The following is a 24478-nucleotide window of genomic DNA, read 5'->3' as shown; positions in this document are numbered from 1 at the left end:
AAAAATAGCTCTTACGGGATTCAAGAGAAACAAGAACAACTAATTTCTAAGGATGGCTACTTGTCAATGTCACCCTGCTTCCCCCCGCCCCCTAAATCTCTGACATTGCAGACTGAGCTGGCTCCTGGCATCTATTGAATTGTAGTCATATTATAAAAACATTAACCTCAACTTCCCTGGTGGTCCAGCAGCTAAGACTCTGTGCTCTCAATGCAGGGGGCCTGGGTTTGATCTTGGGTTAGGAAACTAGATCTCAAATAATGCAACTAAAAATCCTATGCACTGCAACTCAGACTTGGCACAGACAAATAAATAAATAAATTGCTAAAGAAATATTAACCTCACCGTTGGAACTCTGACCACATCCTGTCAGGCCAAACCTTATATCAGAAAATTAACAAGGGGCCATGGAGGATAATGGAAATCTTGGGAAGAAATGGGGTACCTGAGACACAATGGTGATTCTATCCTATGCACCCAGGTCTCTATTATTTCTCTGAGAGAGAGGCTATTTGCCAAATACATCGATGTCATATACACTGTCTCAATGAACTCCTACAGCCACCGGATGAGATGACTGTTAGAATATTGTTGCTCCTTATAAGTAGAAAAGGCTTCCCTGGTGGTCAGCTGGTAAAGAATCCGCCTGCAATGCGGGAGACCTGGGTTCGATCCCTGGGTGGGGAAGATGCCCTGGAGAAGGGAAAGGCTACCCACTCCAGTATTCTGGCCTGGAGAATTCCATGGACTGTGTAGTCCACGGGGTTGCAAAGAGGACATGACTGCGCAACTTTCACTTCACTTCACTTCATAAGTAGAAAAACTGAGTCAGAAAGGTTTTGAACCTTCTCAGGTTTGGACCTTCTCAAAGTTTGTGTGTATGTGTGCTCAATTGCCCAGTTGTGTCCAATTCTCTGTGACCTGATGGACTGTTGCCCACCAGGCTCCTCTGCTCATGGGATTCTCCAGCTAGGAATACTGGAATAGGTTGCCATTTCCTCCTCCACGGGATCTTCCCAACCCAGGGATCAAACCCATGTCTCCTGTGTTGGCATGCAAATTATTTACCACTGAGCCAACTGGGAAGCCCTCTTCTCAAACTTAGACCCACTTAAAAAAATATTTTGTAATAGTTTCACCTTTATACAAGAGTTGCCAGTTTAGTACAGAGTATTCTCATAGACCTTTTACCAGCTTCCCCTAATCTTAGCATTTAGCATCACCAGGTAGTCCTAACTTTGACAGGTTTCTTGAGATGTGATTCACATACCATATAATTCACCTCCTCAAAGTGTACTTTCAATGGTATATGAGCACATATGGGCGACCAGAGCTTCCCTGGTGGCCAAGACAGTGAAGAATCCACCTGCAATGCAGGAGACCTGGGTTCGATCACTGTGTTGGGAAGACCCCCCGAAGGAGGGCATGGCAATCCACTCCTGTATTGTTGCTTGGAGAATACCCGTGGACAGAGGAGCCTATGGGCTATATAGTCCATGGGGTCACAAAGAGTAGGACATGCCTGAGCGACTAAGCATAGCACACACATGGGCAACCAACACTCTAGTTAACTAGGACATTTTCAGGACCTCAAATAGAAACCCCATACTCTTTACCCACCACTTCCTCTTCCCCTCCTCCATCCTAAAGAATCTGCCTGCAATGCAGGAGACCTGGGTTCGATCCCTGGGTTGGGAAGATCCCCTAGAGAAGGGAAAAGCTACCCACTCCAGTATTCTGGCCTGGAGAATTCCATGAACCGTATAGTCCGTGGGGTCACAAAGAGCTGGACACGACTGAGTGACTTTCACTTTTCCCTATCCTAACCTTAAGAAACCATCTATTTTATGTCTCCATAGCTCTCCTGGACATTGCATATGAATGTGATCGTATAATATGCCATCTTCTGTGACTGGATCCTTTCACTTACCGTAAGTTTTTCAAGGTCCCTGCCTGTTGTAGCATGTATTACTGCTTCATCTCTTTTAATGGCCAAATAATATTTCATTGCATGGATATAATATATTTGCTGTATTTTTCACTTGATGTATATTTGGGTTGCTTCCACCTTTTGGCTTTTATGAATCAGGTGGACCTGTTCTAGACAGAATCCAAATGTCCACTATATTGTTAGCAAAACTGATTGGAGCACATGGTTTTAGATTTGTAAGGACCTAGAGGGTGTCCTCATCCATCACTCTTGAATTAAACTGACTGATCCATCCAGTTGTTAATTAAAGACCTTCCCTTGGGGGCAAGACCTCAAACATGGCAGGAGGCAAGACAAATACGCACAGCCTATGGACTTGCCATCACCAAAAGAGAGGAGGTAAAGGGTAATGATCAGTTTCTTCCTTTAAATTCATCAGTCAGGTCATTTGCCCCTCTCCTTTAGGGACTTATTGTCCCAGAATTAGTCTTGAGGTAGAGATGAGAGCTCAGTTTCTCTGGAAAGTTTTATTAGAGGTCTGGGAAAGCGAAACAAGGAAGCCAGTAAAAGCTTTCCTTTTGAGCGAGCTAGTGCTGTCAGTAATTGGGCACAGTGATGTTGAGGGCCTCTGGGGGATGGTGTGGGACAGGCCTTAGCGTCACATCAGCAGAGGAGCCATGTAGACTGTCTACCCATCACCCAGCAGGAGTCACTGGGGGAGGGGCAGTCGGGCCCCAGCACTCCCAGGCTGCCCCCCACGGACCAGGCACAGAGCAGCAGGTGCTTGCAGTTGGGAGATGTGGGGTTGAGGATGTGGATGCCACCGGAAGTGGTGGAGGGCCAACGATGACCAGGGTCTGCGAATCTTCTGACATCCCCTCATGGAAAAGCAGGGGGAGGAAGGGGAGGGCTTCCATCCTGATGATGAGCCTTTCCACGGAGACATTGATTAGTGGCTATGGGAGGCAGGATCTCAGACCTGCGTTAACTGGTCTGTAGAATGAGGACTCATTCTGTGGTCACTACCCCCTTGATGATTAGGGCTGAAATCATATATGAAGCAATATTTCAGTCCAATATTCATACCCTCTTTCAGTCTACCGCAGATGTTTCTGCCTATAGATAAATAGGTTGATACATGATTATGGGATGGTAGAGACAGCATACGTTTCAGAGATCGATGCTCCTGGGTTCAGATCTTGACCCCAACACATATCATCTGTGTGTAAACTGAGCAAACAATTTAATCTCTGGGCATGAGAGACCTCAGTATGATGTTGCCCCCCACCCCCACGCCAAAGCCGGGTAACAAATTATATCAGACATCTGATTACACTTAGCCCCATGGCTGGTTTATAAAGTTAAGTTCAACATGTGGTCATTTTTCTCATTTCTTCCTGGGAGCCAGGAAGAAATACAACAGAGAAATACATTGTCACTCAACAAATATTTATTAAATCCCTACGTATGTGCAGAATTCTATTTTCATCACTGCGAAAAATGGCAAAGAATCCAAACCTCTGCCCTCATGAAGCCACCATTCTAATAAATCACAGACACTCGGATCCCATTTCTACATGTCAGGTCCTATCTTTATTACCTACAAAAATAGGGTTTCAATTTATGTTACTCACCGGGCTTTTAACGTCTCAAAACAGAAGCTTCATATCAAAGTATCCCCAACTGTTCGCTCTCCAACTTTAATCAAGTGTGTTTTGGGAAGCATTTCTCAGATCTCTCTTTGATGTTGCATTGTTTGGAATCCTTTTTGGTCCCAAGTGACAGAAACCAAATTTGAGCTCGTTGAAGCCAAGAGGCACATTTATTGAAGACAGGATGAATAAAAAGCTGTGGCTGGACCTCCGAACAGCTGGAACCAGGAACTCAATTGCTCTTCCTCTCAAACCTGTCCCTGGGTGGCAGCTTTATGTCACGCGGAAGTGTGACTGTCTCCACGTGGCAGACAGCATTCCCGCCCATGGCTTCTAGATTCACTAACCCAATCCTCGCAGTTTTCCTGTCCAACATTCTGATAATTCCAGCTTGGAACAGGGATTCCCTACTGGGTCACTGAGCTTTGTAGTCACATGACATTTCCCATGGTAATTGCATGGCGGGGGGACTAAGAGGGCATGTCACTCACACGTGGAATCTCATTGTAAAGTGTGATACAAATGAACTGATTTACAAAACAGAAGCAAGTTTACAGATATTGAAAACTTACGGTTACCTAAGAGAAAAGGGGAACGATGGGGGCGGGAAGGATAAATCAGGAGCTTGGGATAATCAAACACACACTCTACATAAGATATTGAATGGATAAATAAGGGTCTACTGTATAGCACAGTGAACTCTGCCCAACCTTCTGAGATAATATATATATATATATGAGAAAAGATTCTGAAAAAGAATGGATGCATATATAACTGAATCACTTCATTGCACACCTGATACCCAACACTAGTTGGGTCTGTTGTATTGATCGTAAATCACTAGTTGTAGTAAATCATCTACACTCCAAGACAACTTTTTTAAAAAGAGGGCACTCCTAGAACTCCATAGGTGCCCACACTACCTGTCAAGACATAGAATCCCCAGCAGGCTGGTTCTGACATCACAGTCACCTCCCTGGCAGGAAGTATGTATAAACAGCAACTCTGAAAGCTGGAGAAATGAACCAACAACAAAGCTAGAAGAAGCCACAACTTATTCAGTCCACACAAGACGTCCATCAATAGAAGTGAACCAACAGTCCATTACCACCTGTAAATTTATCTAGTATGTTCAAAACAAACCCATTAAAAAGGGATTACTCACTATTTATGTGTCAGGGACGTAATAATAACATCTTTATTGCAGATATTAGTGTTCTTGAGTGCTTCCAAAGTGTTGTGGAACTTGAAAACATTTTTCAGTTTCAGAGAATTAATTAGCCCCTCTGTGGAGCAACTCACGAGCAGTACTGCCATGCTGGAGATAGACTAATTGAATCAGAAAGGGGAGCGACACTGAATTATTCATCTCTGCAATAAGTGTACATCAAGCATCTACACCATGTGTGGCTCTGGGCTGAGGGCTGTGAGCATGTAAATGGATTGAAATAAAGTCCTTACTCTCAATGAACTTGCAGCCTAGTTGCTGGGTGGGGGCGAGTTGGGGGGAGGGTAGTGAATTCGTCAACAGCTGGCTCTAATCAAAACAAAGGGCCCAGATAAGAAGGATAAACACTGAGATGCTAGAGGAGGCTATGAAATAGTATGTAAGATAGGTCTGGGAAGAAAGTTAAATTGCAGAGGCTTATGAAAACCATGATCAGGAATTTGGTCTTTTACTATATGGAGCCATTATTAATGATTCTGTATATATAATTACATATATATTTGTTGTTTTTCAGTCACCAAGTCATGTCTGACTCTTTGCAACCCCATGGACTGCAGCACTTCAGACTTCCCTGTCCTTCACCTTCTCCCAGAGTTTGCTCAAACTCATGTTCATTGAGTTGGTGATGCCATCCAAGCATCTCATCCTCTGTTGTCCCCTTCTCCTCCCGCCTTCAATCTTTCCCAGCATCAGGGTCTTTTCCAATGAGTCAGCTCTTTGCATCAGGTGGCCAAATTATCAGAGCTTCAGCTGTAGCCTCAGTCCTTCTGATAAATATTCAGGATTGATTTCCTTTAGGATTGACTGGCTTGATCTCCTTGCTATCTAAGGGACTCTCAAGAGTGTGTGTGTGTGTGTGTGTGTGTATATATACATACATATATATATATAATTACTTTGAATTCATTTAAATGGATAATCTTAAAATTATTGTTATTTTTTTTGGTGTGAAACAATAAACTCATTTCTCCCACCCATCAACCCCTACCTTTGGCAAGCACCAATCTCTTCTCTGTATCTATGAGTCTTGTTTGGTTTTGTGGATTCCACAAACATTGAACTCATACAGTGTTTGTCCTTAACTTATTTCACTTAGCATAATACTCTCAAGATACTCCATGTTGTCACAAATGGCAGGATTTTTTCTTTTTCATGGCTGAGTACTATTCCATCACACATATATACTCTACGTTTACTTTATTCTTCTATCTGTTGATTAACACAGGTTGTTTCCATATCCTGGCTATTGCAAATAATGTTGCAATGAACATGGGGGTATAAATATCTTTCCAAGAGAGTGATTTTTGTTTCCTTCAAATAAAACACCCAGAAGTGGGTCATATGGGAGTTCCCTTTTGAATTTTTTTGAGAAACCTCCATACTTTTTTCCATAGTGGCTGCACCAGTTTACATTCCTAGCTTGTCCTCCAATTCTTAATGAAAAATCGCCATACATGGAAGGAAATTCGATCCACTTGCCTGAATTATTCAAATGATTATCTTTTTCAATAGTTTGCCTGGTGAGTTTCGGATCAAAATGTGTAATATTGTGTGAAGACAGGATTGTTTGTAGAATGGGCAATATTTAGTTTAGATTTCCCACATTCACAGAAGATCTGATTTCTATTGACGTTCCTTTTTTTGTGAATCAGACTGCCATGAGATGAGGAAATCTGTGAGAAGCTGTGGAGAGGTACACACGGAGAGGTGAACGTGGAAGGAGAGTGAGGACCCCGCCCTCAGCTCCTGGTGACGGCTGAGAGCCTGTGGCTTTCCAGGCAGGGGGTGAGCCATCCCGGAGGCAGAGAAAGTGTCTGTTCTGAGTGCAGAGGCCCTGAGTTCACACAGTGCAGGCTAGGACTCAGCCTTCCTCCCTCAGCCTTGTCCAGGTTTCAGATTCAGCACGAGGAAGGATTGTTATTTTAAGCCAAGAAGTTCTAGGGTGGTTCATTATCAACAGCAGTTAACCGGCACACCTTCCACAAAGAATTCGTGACAGTAACATCTTTTCGCCTTCATTCCTTTCATTCCTTAGACACCAGAGTTTTAGACACCTCAACTCTTCAGATTTCAGAAATTCAACTCAAGGGCTCAGAGAAATGCATTTCTCTTTCTTGTTGAGAGTTTCAAAGGGAGACAATTCAAAATTCAAAGAATTTCCTTTACATGCAAAATTACTGAAATATATTCCTTTTAAAACAATTGACCCCTATTTTTTAAAAAAAAGTTGCACGAAGAACACCAGTAAATATTGTTGGCCTTCACATTTCTGTAACATTTGTAATATACTCAGACAAGTTTTACAAAAGCTTTACCTCCAACCCATAGGGACCACCACTGTACATGTGAAGGTCCCAGACACTCATGGCCCTTCAGTGTCAGGCTTTCTTCCCCAATTCACTAATCAAAAGTTACAAATATAACTTCTCTCTCCTCTTCCTTTTTTGTGTTGGCTCTTAAGACAAGGCGGGAACAGCAACCAGTCAGCTCTTCGTATTAAAAACGCAGCATATTTTGCTGAGCTGGACTTGACTCCTCGTTGCTACAAAACAAATCCAAGTTTATATGGAAGGTGACAAACTCCATGCCCTGTCATTCATCCTTTTTATAGCCTGGGTGACACCAACAGTCGGCAAGTCTTGTTGATTATGTGAATCGACTAGAGCAGAAAGCATCCTAGTCTAGAGATTTCCTGCATCGACAGTTAGAAATTGTTTGTTTTAATTAAGAGAAACTAATTCCACTGCTTTTGGTTACTACATAAATTTTTAAAAAGAAACCCATAATCCCAGTATTAAGAGGGATAAACAATGCGTATTGTTTAAACTGCATGTTTAACCACCAGTCTAAATGCATATATATATGCAACAAAACATGTATTAAACTCATCTTTAACAGTTAATAATGGCCAAAAGGAAAACATATTGAGATTTTACTATGCCTTAGGCATTGCACTGTTTTTCATAAATACTATTTAATTTAAAGCACAAACACACTATGAGGTAAATAACATCAATCCAATCATACAACCAAGGTATTAGAGAGGATTAGCACAGCTAGCAAGTAAAAATGTCTGACTCCAAACCGAGATCTGTCTGTTTCATATTTTAATTTTCACTATTTTCTCATCTTCTGCCATCTGATTTTTTCAACTAAAATGGTACTATAACCATCATTCCTGACCATATTCATCTATCCACTTACAACAACAGTTTAATGTCTGACTGATAATTGAAATAGTTTTTCAAACTACTTCACCATTTCTTTCTTGTGAGATACGAGTTTGGTTTTGATTTTCTACTAGTAAAAGCATCACAGCAATAAACATCCTTGCAGATAAATCTTGTTGTACATCCTCAATTATTTCCTGAGGATGAATTTCTAGAGATAGAGTCATCAGGACAATGACATGCAAATACTTTATGTTTTCAATAGTAATGCCAAATTTCCCTTCAGAAAAAAAAAAAAAAAACTATACCAAATTACACACCTGCCATCCATATTTACCTGTGACTTTATCTAAACAACAAAACAAAATAAATAAACAAAACTTCAAACTACAACTTTCCAATCACAGTATCATCTTAGAAAATATCTTAGGAGTCATTTTTTTTCCCCCCAATCTCCTACACATTTATGGACCCTTTTCATAGTGCAGCCCTGATCTGGGGTATCTGTCCTATAGTTGATAGAAAGTGAGGACAGAAGATAAAGGATTATTTAATAGATCCCTAAGCCACAAGGCACAAACTCTGTCGGCAATGAAATACTGCTCAAACAGTTTGAAAATGCATCCAGAATAAGACAGCCACACTGGAAAGGAGGGAATCTTGGCAGGCTTCCAACAGACCTGACCCGGGTCATGAAATGATAAAAATGGTCTGGTCCTTCTCACCTGGAATGGGTTTGCTTCAGGAGTTAGCGATGGCTATGTACTTTTCACCCTACGCAGTTGCGCAACAGTTTGGTTTTCTTTGCCTTTGGGAATTCTGCAGACAGAGGTGGGGTGGTCAGTGAGAGATTGTTTAGAAACAAGAATGAAGTACACAGTTTTATGTTTCTAGCTCACAGAGGTGTGAGTGTAACTGTCTGTGTCTTCTGTTCCACCCAAACTCTTACAGATTTCTTCACTGAGTCCTTGTGATTCTAGAGACACTGGGATTTGGCTGCTTGAAGGAGAAATCGACCTTCCACTGGTTAAGCTTTCCTTGAGAACCCTACCGCTTAGATACAACACATTGCTGGATGTTGCAGTGGAGAAAAAAAATTAACAATACTCACAGGTGAGTGAAGCAATAGAAATCTATAAACAAATCTATAAATATGTAAATCCTGCAAGTGACTGGCAAATACAACTGTGACAGCAAAGAGAAGGGAAGATTAATTCTGCCTGGGGTGAGAGAGAGGATGGGCTATAAAAGAAGGTGATATCTGTAGACCCTGGGGAGGCCAGGTCCTCTGGCCCAATTTTTAATTTTTTCCTTTTGGTATAGATCTGATAAATTTACATCATGAAACAATACCATTATGAAAACCAGTAATTTGCTTTAATCTTACACACACTTTCTTAACGGACTTAAAGACTCCATTTCGGCTGCACATACATGCACAGTCCTCCCCGGGAGAGGACGGAAAAAATTAATTTTCTAACACCTTCTGCTTTGGGAAACTGATTGGACTGGCTGGGGGAGCGGGGGGAAGAGGGCTCTGAGCCCAAAACTTTGGGCTTCAGGAGCTGCAGGGGGCTTTTCCAGGGTCTGATCTTGGAGTCTTGGGGCGGGGGCGAGGGTGGTATCCCACTTAGTCATCCTCGGGCAAAATAGCCGAGCGCGATACTGGGCACCCAGTGGACCATCGTCTGTCGAAAGGATTTCAAGCATCCTCCTTTCTTCACATTTAGAGGTTCATCCACCCATATCCCCACGTTGTGCTGCTCCGGCCAGCTAAATTCGGTTCTGATCTCGAGAGTTAGAAAAAACAGGAGAAAGGGTCGGGCCGTAGCATGCTGCGAGTGGAGCTATGCCAGGAGGTGTGAGCGAGGGGGGCGAGGGCGGCGCGCCGAGCGAGCGCTCGCGCCCCAGCTCCGCGGCTCCTGCGGCGATCGCTCAGCCCCCGCCCCCGCGCTCCCTCGCGGACCCCCGCCCGGGAGGCGGGAGGGCAGCGCCCGCGCCGCCGAGGCTGGGCTCGGGCTGTCGCGCTCGTCCCCTGCCGCTCTTGCCGTCCCCAGCCGCCGCCTCCTCCTCCTCCTCCCTCCTCCCCGGCCCGGCTTTGGAGGCGATTCTCCTCTAGCGACCAAGCCGATCGCTTCTGGGCGGGCGGCGCTTTGTCTGCTCCCTCCAGCGAGGCTCCGGGCCCGGCGCCGGGTCTGCAGCGGCCGCCGCTGCAGCGGGAGCCCGGCGGCGCCTCCTCGCGCCCCCGGGGGCCGCGCCCTCTCCCCGCCGAGGCGCCTGGGGACGGCGGCCCAGCCACTCACCGCCCGCGTCCCGCGCACCAACGCCGCCGCCGCCGCCGCCACCGCGGGAGAACCGGCCCACCCGGCCGGCCCGGTCCGAGGCAGGCAGCCCGGCGGGCAGTCGGGCGGGGACGGCGGCTGCTGCGGGTCTGGCAGCGCGCACGCCGCCCCGCAGACGCACCCAACGCCTCCTCCGTGCGCTGGGAGGATGGAGCAGCCGCCCCGGCCGCGGACTGGCGCAAGGTAAGGTGCAGCCGCCTGTTGCTTTTCGCCCAGCGCCGCGTCGGCCCCTCTGCCCGGGTACCTAGGCCGTCCCTCCCCGGAACCCGTAGAGAAGAACCATCACCCCATTTCTGAGCCTTGTCCAACCCCCAGGCTCCCTGGCGCAGATCCTCGGAGGGACCCCCTCCTGGCGAGTGGCGGGAGAGGTGGTGCTGGGTGGGGGGCGGGGAGGGGGTTGTCGACCCTCTTTGCTCGCGTGCCGCTGGCTGCAGCGCCACAGTCTGCAAACTTTTGTGCCCCCTCACTGCGCGGCGCTCAGCCGGTGCGTGCAAGTTGCACGTCTAGTTCTCGCTTGCGCCCTTCCCCCCATCCTCCCCCCCCCGCCCCCCTCCCCGCCTCGCCGGAGGCATCTGTCTATTTCTCTGTGTTCTTGCCAGTCGACTTTTCGCTCCCTGCGGAGGGGCGAGGGTCTGGGACCCAGCGGTGCTCATCCTGCCTGTAGGGGTTGAGTAGGAGCCAAGAGGGTGAAACAGAATTGGTGGGACGCGGGGGGGAGGCTGCCCCCCTCCCCCCCGCCCCGGGGCTCCGTCCGGCGCGGCGGGAGTCGGTCGGTTCTCCCGTGTGCCACCCCCAACTCGGTCATGAAACCCTCGGAGTGGTTTGCGGCTGTGCGCCGTGGGAAGGCAAGTGCAGATCCGGGTGGGTGAAGTAAGTGGTTTGGGGTGGGCAAAGGTGGCCGGCGGGGTGTTGGGGGGTGGGGGTGGGAGGAAGCTGAAGGTGGAGACGGATAGGGTTGAGGGGAGACCCAAAAGCTCGGTTCAAGTGGACGAGAGGCCGGCTCCCCAAGCCGTCTTCTGGGAATCCGAGTGTGGAGGGCACCGACCGGGTGTGTAAATACGGCTGGGGGAGGAGGCGGGTACGCGGGGAAGCGCCGTGGGACCGACCCCAGCAGCCGAATGCCGGGCCCGGGGGTGGGGGGCGTGGGAAGGCCGGCTTCTGATGCCTGGACTGGGGCTATCTCCGTCTCCGGATGGAACAGACCGTGTCCGTTGGCGTCTTGGGCGGTGGCTGAGTGGTCTGGGGGCGCTTTCCCAGCTCCAGGAGGACCCCGCGTCCCCTTCCCCTGCGCCCGCGGCTGTACCTTTCCCCTTCCGCAGCCCGGCCGGCCGGCCCACGCCCACCCTCCCAGCCCGGCGCCTAGGAGTTCGGGGTGTTTCCGCAGCCGCGGGGTGGGAAGGGGATTCCGGGATTCGGGGGGAGGCTGTGTGCTGCTTGGGGAGTGTCCCCGGCGCCTGGGCGTGGAGACCCGGGTCCCAGGCGGTGGGAGGACGGCGCAGGGGCCGCGGCTGCAGCGCCAGCCCCCTCCCCCGCCTCCCGCGCCTCCCGCCCTGGGCGGAGCGAGCGACCCGGGGAGCCCCGAGCCCCCCGGCGGCTCCGGAGCGCTGATCCGGGAGGGGATGCGGCGAAAGGCGGGGCGCGGGGCGCGGGGGTGCGGGCCTCGGGGGAGGGGAGGCCTGGCTCCCAGATCCGGGGCCCCGGGCAGAGGGGACTCGGTCCACCTCTCAGCCCCCAGGTAGACCCTCTGGGCTGTTCCAGGCGTCTTGGCGGATGCAGGAAGGCCAGCCCCTTTCCTCCTTGGCACCCCAGCAGTCTGGTGGGGAAGGCCATTGGGAGGGGGGGTCCCTAGAGTGCTGTGGAGAAGAAAAGGGAGCCCCCCTTGCCCCGCGGAGGCCGGCGGGGAACTCGCTAGGCTCTCAAAGGCCTGGCAGCTCCGGGTTTAACCCTTCCTCTCTCTGAGGAGGTGCACGCCCCTCTCAAAGTGGCGCCTTCGGCTGAGACTCCGTTCCCGGGTCGCTTCCTCCCGGCTTCAGAGAAGAGGGGTTTGAACGTTGCCTGGGTCTGGAGCGCCCTAAACCCTCGGGTGGTCCCTGCACAACTCTTCCACGTGCAGGCGCGGAGGGGGACCCCCCCGTTTCGTCCCTGCGGTTCCCCGGCAGACATCTCCGGATCCGAGCTGGGAGAAAGCAGAACTCCGCGTAGACCCCTCTGTTGGACCCCAGGCTTGGGCCAGACCCTTCTGGAAGAGACTTCGACTGGTCCGGACTCAGGGAGGGGTCCTGAGTTGGGTCATTCACCTCCATCCAGGGTCCCCCTGCGGCCGCGCGCGCCCTGCCTCCCGAAGGCAAGCTCCAGAGCCCCAAGCGGCTGTCGGGGGTGCCCTGGGACGAGGCTGGGGTGCAGCTTCTGAGCGCCAAGGCCACACCCCACAGGCCAGCTTTGGTCTATTCCGAATTCCCTGGCTCTTGAGGTAGGATCCTCGAATTAAGTCCCTCGCTCAAGCTCACCATTGAGATTTTGACGCCCAGGACCTGCTTCTCTCTTATGGCCTGCTTGTGTTCTGCTCACTTGCTTTGCTTGCAGAAAGAGACGGAACGTGTCCTTTGGCAACTCTTTGAAAATCATTTGTTTGGTTCCGCTGGTCTTGCCGCGGGCAGGCTTTTTCTAGTTGCGGGAGAGTGGGGCTACCCTCCCTAGGAGAGTGGGGCTACCCTCCCTAGGTGCCCGGGCTCTAGAGCCCTCAGGCTTCAGTAGCTGTGACATCGGGCTCAGTTGTTCCCTGGCATGTGGAATCCTCCCGGACCAGGGAGAGAACCGGTGTCCCCTACGTTGGCAGCCAGATTGTCAACCCCTGGACCACCAAGAAAGTCCCCTTGGCAGCTGCTGAAGGAGGACTTAACATCCGCACCAAGGTGCTTGTGCAGGTTGCTGGGGAGATCTTCTGAGGGGCCAGGTAGCAGGGACGATCGTCCCCACTGGCCTTTACCCTGTGCCAGTCTCTGATGGTTTCCTGGGCACAACCCTCCTCACAACCCAGGAGGAGAGTTATTCTGAAAACTAAGCCGTGGAGGAAGTAATCAGTTTGCTTGTTGTTGCCCAGCCTGTAAGTGGCGGGGCGGGTTAGTCTTGGGTGGAGGACAGCTCGTCTGTCCCTGCTTTGAAGCCCACTTGCTCCCACAGACCCTCTGACCACAGGAGGTGGGGGAGGCCCTAGTCTTCTGCTCCAACCCGGGGCCGTGTTGGCAGCGCCATGCTGGCCTGTGAGGCTTCTGGGGCTGTGACACTGATCGGTCCCTTGGGGCGCACCTCGGGAGGGTGGGATCCTGGCTCTGGAAGCAGATTTAGGCAATTGGCTGCCGGCACTGGACTTCTTTTCTGATTCTTTTGGAGAGTGTGCATGGTAAGTCATTTCAGTCATGTGTGACTCTGTGCGACCCCATGGACTGTTATAGCCCGTCAGGCTCCTCTGCCCATGGGGTTCTCCAGGCAAGCATACTGGAGTGGGTGGCCATGCCCTCCTCCAGGGATCTTCTAGACCCAGGAATCGAACCCGTGTCTCTTAGGGTCTTTACCACTAGCGCCACCTGGGATGCCCCTTTGTAAAAGTGATGAGATATGTAAGGAGGATATGAGTGTGATCAGGGTCCGCTCCAGAGATACAAATTATAGACACTGGATTCTGCAAGAGTCTATTTATCGTGACTGAATCCCAGAATATCAGAGCGAGGGACTTCTCAGATCTGTCCCTCCCAGCCCAGAGGCGGGAAGGAGATTCCCTGATGAAGGTCATTTTTGTGTGTTCCTAGCACCACTAGTACTAGAACCACTGTCTTCTGACCCTTGGTTGAAGTAGCCCATGTTGATGCACACAGGCATTGCGTTCACTGCAGTGGTTTTTCAGCTTCTTAATATTAATCTGTGAAAAATGGATTAGGGAAAAACTTTATTAAAAAAGGAGAGCTCTTTGCTAATTTGGCATAAATGCCTCCATCTGCATAACCAGAAAAAAGCCACAATCGTAGAATGGTTAAACCACCACAAATATATGTGTTTTGCCAAAAACTGCAGTAGACCATTTGTAAGTCTTCTGATAAAAGACTAACTGTGCAGCCTTTTCCATAATTCTAAAGAAAATTAAAGGCATGCTCAGCCATTTTAGCCTCATCCTTCTGTCCAGTGGAATGGCTCTGTCTTCCCCCACCTGCAGGTGTTTGTGAAAATAAGAGAAAATGTGGGACCTCAGAGGGAAAAATCCTTTTGTGTCCAATGAAGTGATTTGGTGTTATTTCTCCTGGATTTCTGACCATTGGTTTCTGATTTCTGATCCTAAACTTTAGGCTGCTGTCAACTTGAGGCAAAACCACATCTTTCTGCTGGACATACTTGGGACTCAGAAACAGACATACTTGAGGCTCAGAAACGGGGAAATTATTCTTTGCCGCGTCTCACTCACTGAGCCCCTTTAACAAAGGGGACTTTCCCTAGTAGTTTGGGCATTCCGTATGCCCCTGGGCGTTCCTGTAGGACAGAATTCCTATTCCTAAGAACATCCCCTGTCTTCTCCCCTGCAGCTACAGTATCAAGATGCTCTTCCCCTGGAGCTGAATCAACAAAAAGTAAACAGAGAGGAAATTGGGAAAGCCTGTTTCTCAGTCACACTGAGGCGGGGGAGGTAAGAGTTGCAGGCAGATGGTGGAGATTTGGTGCCTTTTATGTCCCCAGGAACAAGCTTTTCACCCCTGTTGCTGTGACAAGCCAGGATGGAGGCCTTTAGGCAGCAAGGACACCTGTGTGGGGGTGAGGCAGCGGTGGGGGGAGATGGAAGGAGGCTTGGGTGACAGAGGGCTTTGGTGTGCCCTGCGGGATGCTGGCCTTCCCGCCTCCCCTCCTGCCCACCTCCTCAGGGCTGACTGATCTTGGTTATCTCAAGGGAAGCATTCGCTTTCTAGAGAGTTCATTAGAAACGCATGTTGTTTTTACTATAAGGAGGGAAAAGTATGTACCGATGCCCCAGTCCGCAGGGAGAGCCCTGAACCTCAAATCATCCTAGAAGGGTGATCGTCTGAAGGAGGGCTTGCTGCTTTAGCTGGATTCCCACAGTGTTGGAGCAGAAACCACGTGGCATTGAAATCAGGCATGACAGTCTCTCAGAGAAGGGGTCCCTCTCTTAGGAACCACAGGAGGAAGACTCTGTTCGCCCCTGGGCCGACATCCTGGTTTCCAGTTCCGAGCTTTATCAGAGGTGCCAGGGGCGTTCCTTGTCTCCGTGTCCCGTGAGTGTGGCCCACATCCCTTGTGCCAACTCGCGCACTCACTGCCTGCGGCCCACACAGCGCTCCTACGGGGACAATTCTTTGGGGGTATATTTATCTTAAACCATATAAGCACAAATTTGTTGACAGAATAACAATTATTATCGAGCAACATGTGCTGGGAAAAGGTTATGAAACACATAAAACCTTTTTATTCAGAACACAGTGAATAACTAGTTTTATACAATACATAGTAAGAATTAAAATTCTCAGTTTTGGTGAGATAGCTAAAAATAAGAGAATCAAGAACCAGAGCATCTGAATTTGACCTGTTTTTATTAACAAGAGAATCCGAATAATAAGGATATGTGGGATTTGAAGGTGATGACAGGGGGAAGATAAGGAAAAGAAAATATAGCCAGGTAGAACCTGAGAAGCTATTTCTTCATTGGCTTTATTTTAAATAAAAACATAATACCTTAATCTAGATTTGAATAATCCACAGGATTTGTCTTCAGATTGTGGGTATAATGAGCTTTATTCTACAAGTGGTTGGGAACCATAATGGCAGCTCTTAGATCTGACATACTGGTATATACCTATCTGTGCTTTGTAAAAACTTGGTGAATTAATACATCACAACATGACGTATGAAATAGCCATTTGAGGCAAGAATGAAGTCTGCAACCTTCTCAAGACCTGACAAGTTTGGACCATATTTTCCCAAAGTGAGTAAGTTAAGAGTAAGGACTGTATAATATTTAAAATTTTTTTTAAAAATCTGAATTAAGTATTGAAAAGGGCTTCCCAGGTGGTGCCAGTGTTAAAGAACCCGCCTGCCAATGCAGGAGACTTAAGAGATGCAGGTTCAATCCCTGGGTTGGGAAGATCCCCTGGAGGAGGGCATGGCAGCCCACTCCAGTATTCTTGCCTGGAGAATCCCATGGACAGAAGAGCCTGGTGGGCTACAGTCCATGGGGTCGCACAGACTTGGACACAACTGAAGTGACTTAGCATGCATGCACGCATGTACTGAAAAAGAACCACTCAGATAAAGACTTTTTTCTTTTGGAGGATAAATTAACAGATATTATAAAATTTATGGTTTCAATTTCTCCTACACTCTCTGAGCTGCTTTTTATGTTAATACTTGTCCAGGGACAGGTTTTGAAAAAAGGATTTGAGACAGTGTTTGAAAAAGGATTTGTGCCTTTTAGTGGAAGTAAAATGGGAACAAATATAAAAAATAAAAAAATATAATATTGTGAGTCACTCTTAAGCATGGAGTAACACAAATTTAGATTGGTTCCTTCTTTCTTTCTTTCTTTTTTCCTGCTTCTTTCCCTCTTCTTCTTTTCTTTAGACCATTGATAGACTTTTCAGTCTGCATATAAGTAATCAGTCCCTTGCTGGGGGAGATGGCTGTTTCAGGACACAAATTTTCCCCTGGTGGGAGGAGGGAGAAGGCACAGGCTGCTTTGTCCACAGCTAAAGCACAGAGGTCCTTAAGTCCCACTGACTTCTCCTCGAGGCTGCCCTCGATTCTGATCTAGACAAGCAGTGCTTGTGGAGGCCTGCATACAGAGGGCTCACCTGGCAGCAGTGACTAAGCAGGATCCTTTCCTTGGCTACTGGGAAGTGATGCTCGGCGAGGAATCCTGGCCCCAGCTAGCTGACCTTCCCTAGACATCTGGTCATGAGGGATTATCAAGCAGGAATGCTTGCCATCCTTTCTACAGATTACATTTAAGCTTGGGTTGTCAGAATTATAGCATCTCCTGCCGTGGAGTGTTTCGGAGTCATTTATTTGGGTGGGCAGTCTGTTTTTTAGTTGCTTCTCAAAAACACTTCCTATCAACATAGTGAATATCCTGCTCCAATGAAAGATAGTATGCAGACCCTTGGTGCGCGAAGCCCTTGCTACAAAACCTATGAAAAAAGGATGGATGAGAGCCCGCCGGGTCAGGAGGCCCAGGAGAGAGGTCCCGGAGAAGCAGTGGAGGCAGGAGTAGGAGAAAAAGGGGGTGGGAGGAGGCAAGCATCAGGGGAAATGGACCACCCAAAGGAAGAGGGCCCAGCGATCAGCAGAGGAAGACGAACAGACACTTGGTTTAAGCCAAACCCGAAGGATAAAGAAAGGCATAAAAATAAGATGAAGAAAGCTAATGGGAATGATAGAGGCCTGGAGAAGAGGTGCACGCACTGTCAGTGCCCCTGCATAATTCCTCAAGGTCGGGATCAACTCAGGGGCAGGCTGAGACCTCACCCAGAGGGCAGGATTTCTTTCCCACGTCCTCTGTCCTTGGCGAAGGTGGTTTCTGCAACACCAGGCCAAAGCCTCTTAATCTTATTTATGCCATGGTACCTTTTGGTGGTCTGACAAGTTTAGGGACCCTAGAACGATGTGTTTCAATGTACTCCTTGCAGCACGTAAGATTATAACACAAATCTTATTGAGACCATTTCACATGCTACATAAACCACTGTGACCTACTAGCGTCAGTGTAACAAGATCGGATGTAGACCAATAATTGGATGAGTGTGATGCCGCCTTGGGTAACTGCAGGCCTGAACCACGAAAGGAAAGCATCCCATTTGTGTGTTTGGGTGACAGCGTCACTGGTACGCGTACTCCGTCTGAAGTTCGTGGCCTGTGTTTATAATAGAATGAGACGCTAAATTGTAGCTCATTGTCGGGAAGCACATCCGTGACTATTGTCACATTCAAGTTCATGGATTCCTGGAATTCTGTTGATAGACGCCTTGGAGAGGACTGTGGCTAGGGTGACCACAGATGATCGGGGTACTTTTGAGAAGGAAAGGGGGCCTAGTTGTTGCTGTACAAAGTGGGTGTGAATTGGGATGGGCCTGGACAAATGGTAACATAAGGTCCCTCCTCTGCGATCCACCCTGGTGGCTCAGATGGTAAAGCGCGTGCCTGCAATGTGGGAGACCCGGGTTCAATCCCTGGGTCGGGAAGATCCCCTGGAGAAGGAAATGGTAACCCACTCCAGTGTTCTTGCCTGGAAAATCACATGAACGGAGGAGCCTGGAGGACTACAGTCCATGGGGTCACAAAGAACCAGACACGGCTGAGCGACTTCACTTTCTTTCTTTTCTCTTTCAGCTGCTATCACCTCCCCAGGGGTCTCTCTCCCCAGATCAGTTTTCACTTCTCTGGCCCAAGGGATTGTCATTATCTGCCCTGTTCCCAGGGGTCATGGTGGTGGCCACTGAAGGGCGTTGGGAAGTGGAGAACGAGTCTAGCTGAAAGAAGCCACATGGCAGGTCACAGCCACGCTGGAGGAAGCCTCTGTAAGGACTGGACAATGGGCTTCCTTGGAATAGCTGCAGCCTCTGGGTCCTGGCTGGGTGGACGCTGGCCCGCATTCCAGTTCCTGATTGCTGCCTTGGCCAGATGTCCTGACGCCTCGGCCAATTTCACCTGAAGCGAGGCTGAATTATTAGACTACGGTGCATTTCAGCTGGAAGTTTCACCTTCTGCAGCAATCTTTTTTTTTTTTTTTCCCAAAGCAGAGCTGCCACAATGGCTTTGCAAGTTTCACTTCCTGTCCCTGCCCATCCTACTTACCAGGAAATGGCCTCAGTGCAGGCAGATGGAGGGAGGCCCCATGGGAAGAGGCCAGGACCTGGAGAGTTCTTAGACTGGATCATAAGACCTCGAGTGAGGGAGGTGGACCGAGGTCACAGCGTGTTCCCTGAGCAGATGGCTCGTGTTGTCCTGTGCTGGGGGAAATGACAGCAGGATCCTGCTTCTGGAGATTGCCTTGTGTCTGTCTGTTCCAGCTGGTGAAGTGGAACCAGCTTGGTAGAAAAAATAAAGACTCTTCTAAGAAAGCCTTTGGCTCTGCAGGGGGTACACAGCATCTCAGAAATATAGTCTTTATGTGCATGTAGAGTATTTGACCGGGAGCCGGGCAGCCTGGTTCTCAGTCCAGCTTTGGACCTTACCAGCTCGGGGTCTTTGGGCTGGCTAAGACGATTGCCTTCTGCTCTCCTTCCTCGGTGAGAGGGTATTTGGAAGCCAGCTGGTTTCCAAAGCCCCTTCCAGCGCTGTGGTCTGCGGCGGCGTTGTTTCGTTTATACTCCTGAGACGGGGCTTCCTCTGTAAGATGGTTCCGGCTCACTGCTTTGCACCGCCTTCCTTAGGCAGCACAGATCCAACGTCGACAGGTGGAGACCCCCCACCACCCCGAGGGGCTGCGACTCGAGTGAGGGGATGGAGGAGAGGATGCCGGCAGGCACAGAGATGGAGTCGGGAAGGAGTGGGACGGTTGATAACCTTCCCCGAAACAAGAGTCATCGCTCAGGAGAGACAGAGGAGGAGCTCCTGAAGTGTGGACTGAGTGCGCATCTGTGTCTAACCCTTTATAACCATGGAGTCGTGTCCCTCCCTGCTGAAAACGGCTCAGGTACTCCTGGTCACCTCTGGAAGTAGATCTTTATGATGCTTCAGTAGGTCTTTCCTCACCTGCCTGTGTCTTCAGCTGGCATTTTCCTTGGTGCATCTGCGTCCCGAGGCATTCAAGCTGGCGTGCTCGTACTAGTTAGTATGGACAAGTCTTCACACCTCTCAAACTCTGCACTGGGTGGGGTCATACGGTAGCTTGACATCAGCTGTGGTGGGCCATCTACACCCCAGAAACTGACTGACGTTCTAAAGCAGAGCAGTCTTCCCGGAGAGTCTGCTATTAAAAATGACTAGTCCACACCAGAGCCCCTGCCCGCCCCCCACCCAAGATTGCAGTTCCTGCCACAAAACCGCCTCCATCTGCTGTTACCAGCTCCCGACAGCTCATCTGTCTCTCTTTCCGTCTCACTTGCTTTCCCTTCTTCTCTCCCTCCCTTTCTTCTGTCTAAGTGTCCATCCAATCCACCTTCTCATCCAGAGGTCGCCAGACCCCATTCCCATGCCTCTTCTGCCACTTAATGGTTGGATCAGGGAATCTGGGAGGCTGTCTTAGCTTTTAACATTTAACACGCCTCAATTTTCTCTACATCAAATGGGTATGATAACCGGTCGTTGTGAGGCTGACGTGAGTTAGTATGCATAAAGCACTTTGAATAGTCTCTGATGCATGGTAAGTCTTTGATTTTAGGATTGAGCACCACATTGGGGATTGCTTACTCTGTACCCAGGACTGAATAGCACATGTATGGTCCAATAAAGCAAGCACAAGAGAATGTCGAAGAGACTTAAACAAAGCCTGGTTAGCTCTTCCAGGCATGTCAGAATGGACTTTATGGAGCCAGGGGCATTTGAAGCGAATCCAAAAAAGACTGGTGATAAAAGCCCGTGTAACTGGCAAGACAGGTGGCAGCCTCTCAGGAGAAGGAGGGTCCCATGACCAGAGGCATTGAAGAGAAGAAGAGCACGGAGTGTGAAGGCTTTGTGCGGCTGAGTGTGAGCCGGTGGAGGGAGTGGGGCTTTGATCACATCTGGGTTATGGGCGAAGGGCCCCGCGGTCTCCTCTTCACCCTGCCTTCCTGTTGCCCGCAGCAGCACAGGTCTAAGCTTTGGATTTTCAAAAAAAAAAAAAATAGACATCTGGATTCACATGTAAAAGCTCCTGATGTTTAATGGTAGAACTAATTCAATTTAAAAAATAAGCAAAATAAACAAAGCAAAGCATATCCAGAGGTTGTATCCAATCTCCTGTAAGAGACGGGGACTCCAGACCCCCAAACTGTGTCCCCATAAGGTTGCAGTTGAACACTGGACCCAGTTTTGAATGTGGTTCTGACACTCTCATCCCTGGTGGCTCAGATGGTAAAGAGACTGCCATCAATGCAGGAGACCCGGGTTCGATCCTTGGGTCGGGAACATCCCCTGGAGAAGGGAATGGCGATTCACTCCAGTTTTCATGTCTGGAAAGTTCCAGGGACAGAGGACCCTGGAGGGCTACAGTCCATGGGGTCGCAAGGAGTCTGACACGACTGAGTGGCTAACACGCTGTGTGGCTACAGGTGAGATTCCCTCAAGGTCTCGGAGCTTTAGTTTTCTGCCACGTGGCTCTGCTGCTTCTTGTCCTACTGGCCTTGCAGTGAGGAACCTTTTGGACTATGGAGATAAAAGCCCTTGCAAAGTACCAGACACGGGTTAGAATTGTGCCCAGGGCCCAGTGTGCTATGGGCAGAGCCCTGCGCTCAGAGCAGCCCAAGCCTGGTCTCATCTCATTCATCCAGAGCTTCCTGGGTATCCTCACCTGCCTTTTTAATTTTAACGATCGATGGGGGAAGAGAAATGTAGGAGTGTTTTTTCTCCTTCATTCTGTTAAAAACATTGCAAGGAGCTTGACATGCCATTTTGAAAGGCTGGATGTCACAGATCCAGCTGAGAGCTATTCATTGCTTTTGCTTGGATTCGAGATTGTGGGGAAGAGGGGGCAAGCTGCCTCCACGCCGTGTGTGGTGACTGTTCCTTAGAGGTACAGTCAGCCCTGCGAGGTGTTAGTTGGGGTCATGTCAGGATCTGCACTTAGATTTGTGCAGTTTCCCCTCTTTCGAGTCCTTTCCATTCCAGGTTGGCTTTGATCACATAGGCTTTTATGGAAATGATCATACCTTAAGAGGAGAGTAGAATTATTTCTAGCTGAGGGAGCTTGGTGGATGCTGGCTTCAGTACAGTAGAGAGGTGGACAGGCCCCCAGCCTACTTCATCACGCCTGGCGAAACGTTCTCTGTCATTGCAGCTTTGTGACAACTGGCTTCCCTGGTGGTCCCAGATGGTAAAGAATCTGCCTGCAATGCAGAAGCCCCAGGTTTGATCCCTGGGTCAGGAAGATCCCCTGGAGAAGGGAATGGCAGCCCACTCCAGTATTCTTGCCTGGAGAATTCCATGGACAGAGGAGCCTGGAGGGCTACAGTCCATGGGGTTGCAAAGAGTCGGACACGACTGAGCGACTAACACTTTCTTTTCAGGCTGATTATAATGCCTTGAATCCTGTTGTTACTCTGATTTTGTGTTATCTGTGTTCATTTTTTGGTATTTCCTAATTGAACGTGATCAGGAGACACTTCATAGTTGCAGGTGGGCCTTGAAGTCAGAACAGCTGTCTTTGAAAATCGCATCAGAGCTAGATTCTGGCCCCACTGCAGAACACTGCCACCTCTGCTCCAGGAGCTGACCTGAGCCTTGGTCTGCCTCAGTCTGCTCCAAGATCTAAGCCACCTGGGCCCTCAGGGCTGAGGTGTCTGGTGCTACTGTGGCTGTCACCCCCGTCAGTGAGAGGTTTCCTCACCAACCTCTGCGGGAGCCAAACTGCAGAGAAGCCAAGGGCTTACTCTTCTGAGGTGGATGTGAAACACTTGCATGCTAAGTCGCTTCAGTGTGTCTGACTCTTTGTGACCCCATGGACTGTAGCCCTGCCAGGCTCCTCTGTCCATGGGATTTTCCAGGCAGGAATATTGGAGTGGGTTGCCATTTCTTCCTCCAGGGGATCTTCCCCACCCAGGGGTCGAACCCTCATCACTTACATCTCCTGCATGGGCAAGCAGGTTCTTTACCACTAGCGCCACCTGGGAAGCCCTATGAAACACTTCAGTTCAGTTTGGTCGCTCAGTAGTGTCCGACTCTTTGCGACCCCATGAATCCCAGCACGCCAGGCCTCCCGGTCCATCACCAACTCCCGGAGTTTACTCAAACTCATGTCCATCGAGTTGGTGATGCCATCCAGCCATCTCATCCTCTGTCATCCCCTTCTCCTCCTGACCCCAATCCCTCCCAGCATCAGGGTCTTTTCCAATGAGTCAGCTCTTCCCATGAGGTGGCCAAAGTATTGGAGTTTCAGCTTCAGCATCAGTCCTTCCAATGAACACCTAGGACCGATCTCCTTTAGGATGGACTGGTTGGATCTCCTTGCAGTCCAAGGGACTCTCAAGAGTCTTCTCCAACACCACAGTTCAAAAGCATCAATTTTTTGGTGCTCAGCTTTCTTCACAGTCCAACTCTCACATCCATACATGACCACTGGAAAAACCACAGCCTTGACTAGATTGTTGGCAAAGTAATGTCTCTGCTTTTTAATATGCTATCTAGGTTGGTTATAACTTTCCTTCCAAGGAGTAAGTGTCTTTTAATTTCATGGCTTCAGTCACCATCTGCAGTGATTTTGGAGCCCAAAAAAATAAAGTCTGACACTGTTTCCGCTGTTTCCCCATCTATTTCCCATGAGGTGATGGGACCAGATGCCATGATCTTAGTTTTCTGAATGTTGAGCTTTAAGCCAACTTTTTCACTCTCCTCTTTCACTTTCATCAAGAGGCTTTTTAGTTCCTCTTCACTTTCTGCCATAAGGGTGGTGTCATCTGCATATCTGAGGTTATTGATATTTCTCCCGGCAATCTTAATTCCAGCTTGTGCTTCTCAGCCCAGCATTTCTCATGATGTACTCTGCATATAAGTTAAATAAGCAGGGTGACAGTATACAGCCTTGATGTACTCCTTTTCCTATTTGGAACCAGTCTGTTGTTCCATGTCCAGTTCTAACTGTTGCTTCCTGACCTGCATACAGGTTTCTTAAGAGGCAGGTCAGGTGGTTTGGTATTCCCATCTCTTTCAGAATTTTCCACAGTTTATTTTGATCCACACAGTCAAGGGCTTTGGCATAGTCAATAAAGCAGAAATAGATGTTTTTCTGGAACTCTCTTGCTTTTTCGATGATCCAGTGGATGTTGGCAATTTGATCTCTGGTTCCTCTGCCTTTTCTAAAACCAGCTTGAATATCTGGAAGTTCACAGTTCATGTATTGCTGAAGCCTGGCTTGGAGAATTTTAAGCATTACTTTACTAGCATGTGAGATGAGTACAATTGTACGGTAGTTTGAGCATTCTTTGGGATTGCCTTTCTTAGGGATTGGAATGAAAACTAACCTTTTCCAGTCC

At 48.9% G+C, this 24478-nt stretch overlaps 1 protein-coding gene across 6 annotated transcripts in view; it reads left to right on the top strand.

Annotated features, from left to right (window-relative positions):
* Positions 1 to 9077: 9077 nt before the first annotated feature.
* LRRC3B (leucine rich repeat containing 3B) overlaps positions 9078 to 24478 on the top strand; it is a 96723-nt gene continuing 81322 nt past the window's right edge. The window contains exon 1 of one of the 6 annotated variants that reach the window (XM_043454618.1): positions 9078 to 9093. The gene's annotated coding sequence lies outside the window, so the exon portion shown is untranslated. Of the gene's footprint in view, positions 9094 to 9966; positions 10506 to 10944; positions 11193 to 11292; positions 11371 to 14976; positions 14995 to 24478 lie in introns of those variants that run through there. The other 5 variants (XM_043454611.1, XM_043454612.1, XM_043454614.1 and 2 more) reach the window with 5 other exon arrangements.

This window comes from Cervus canadensis, chromosome 31 (genome assembly GCF_019320065.1).
Source record: "Cervus canadensis isolate Bull #8, Minnesota chromosome 31, ASM1932006v1, whole genome shotgun sequence".
In the NCBI taxonomy this organism is placed as follows: domain Eukaryota; kingdom Metazoa; phylum Chordata; class Mammalia; order Artiodactyla; family Cervidae; genus Cervus; species Cervus canadensis.
This window is presented reverse-complemented; position numbering and strand designations above follow the sequence as displayed.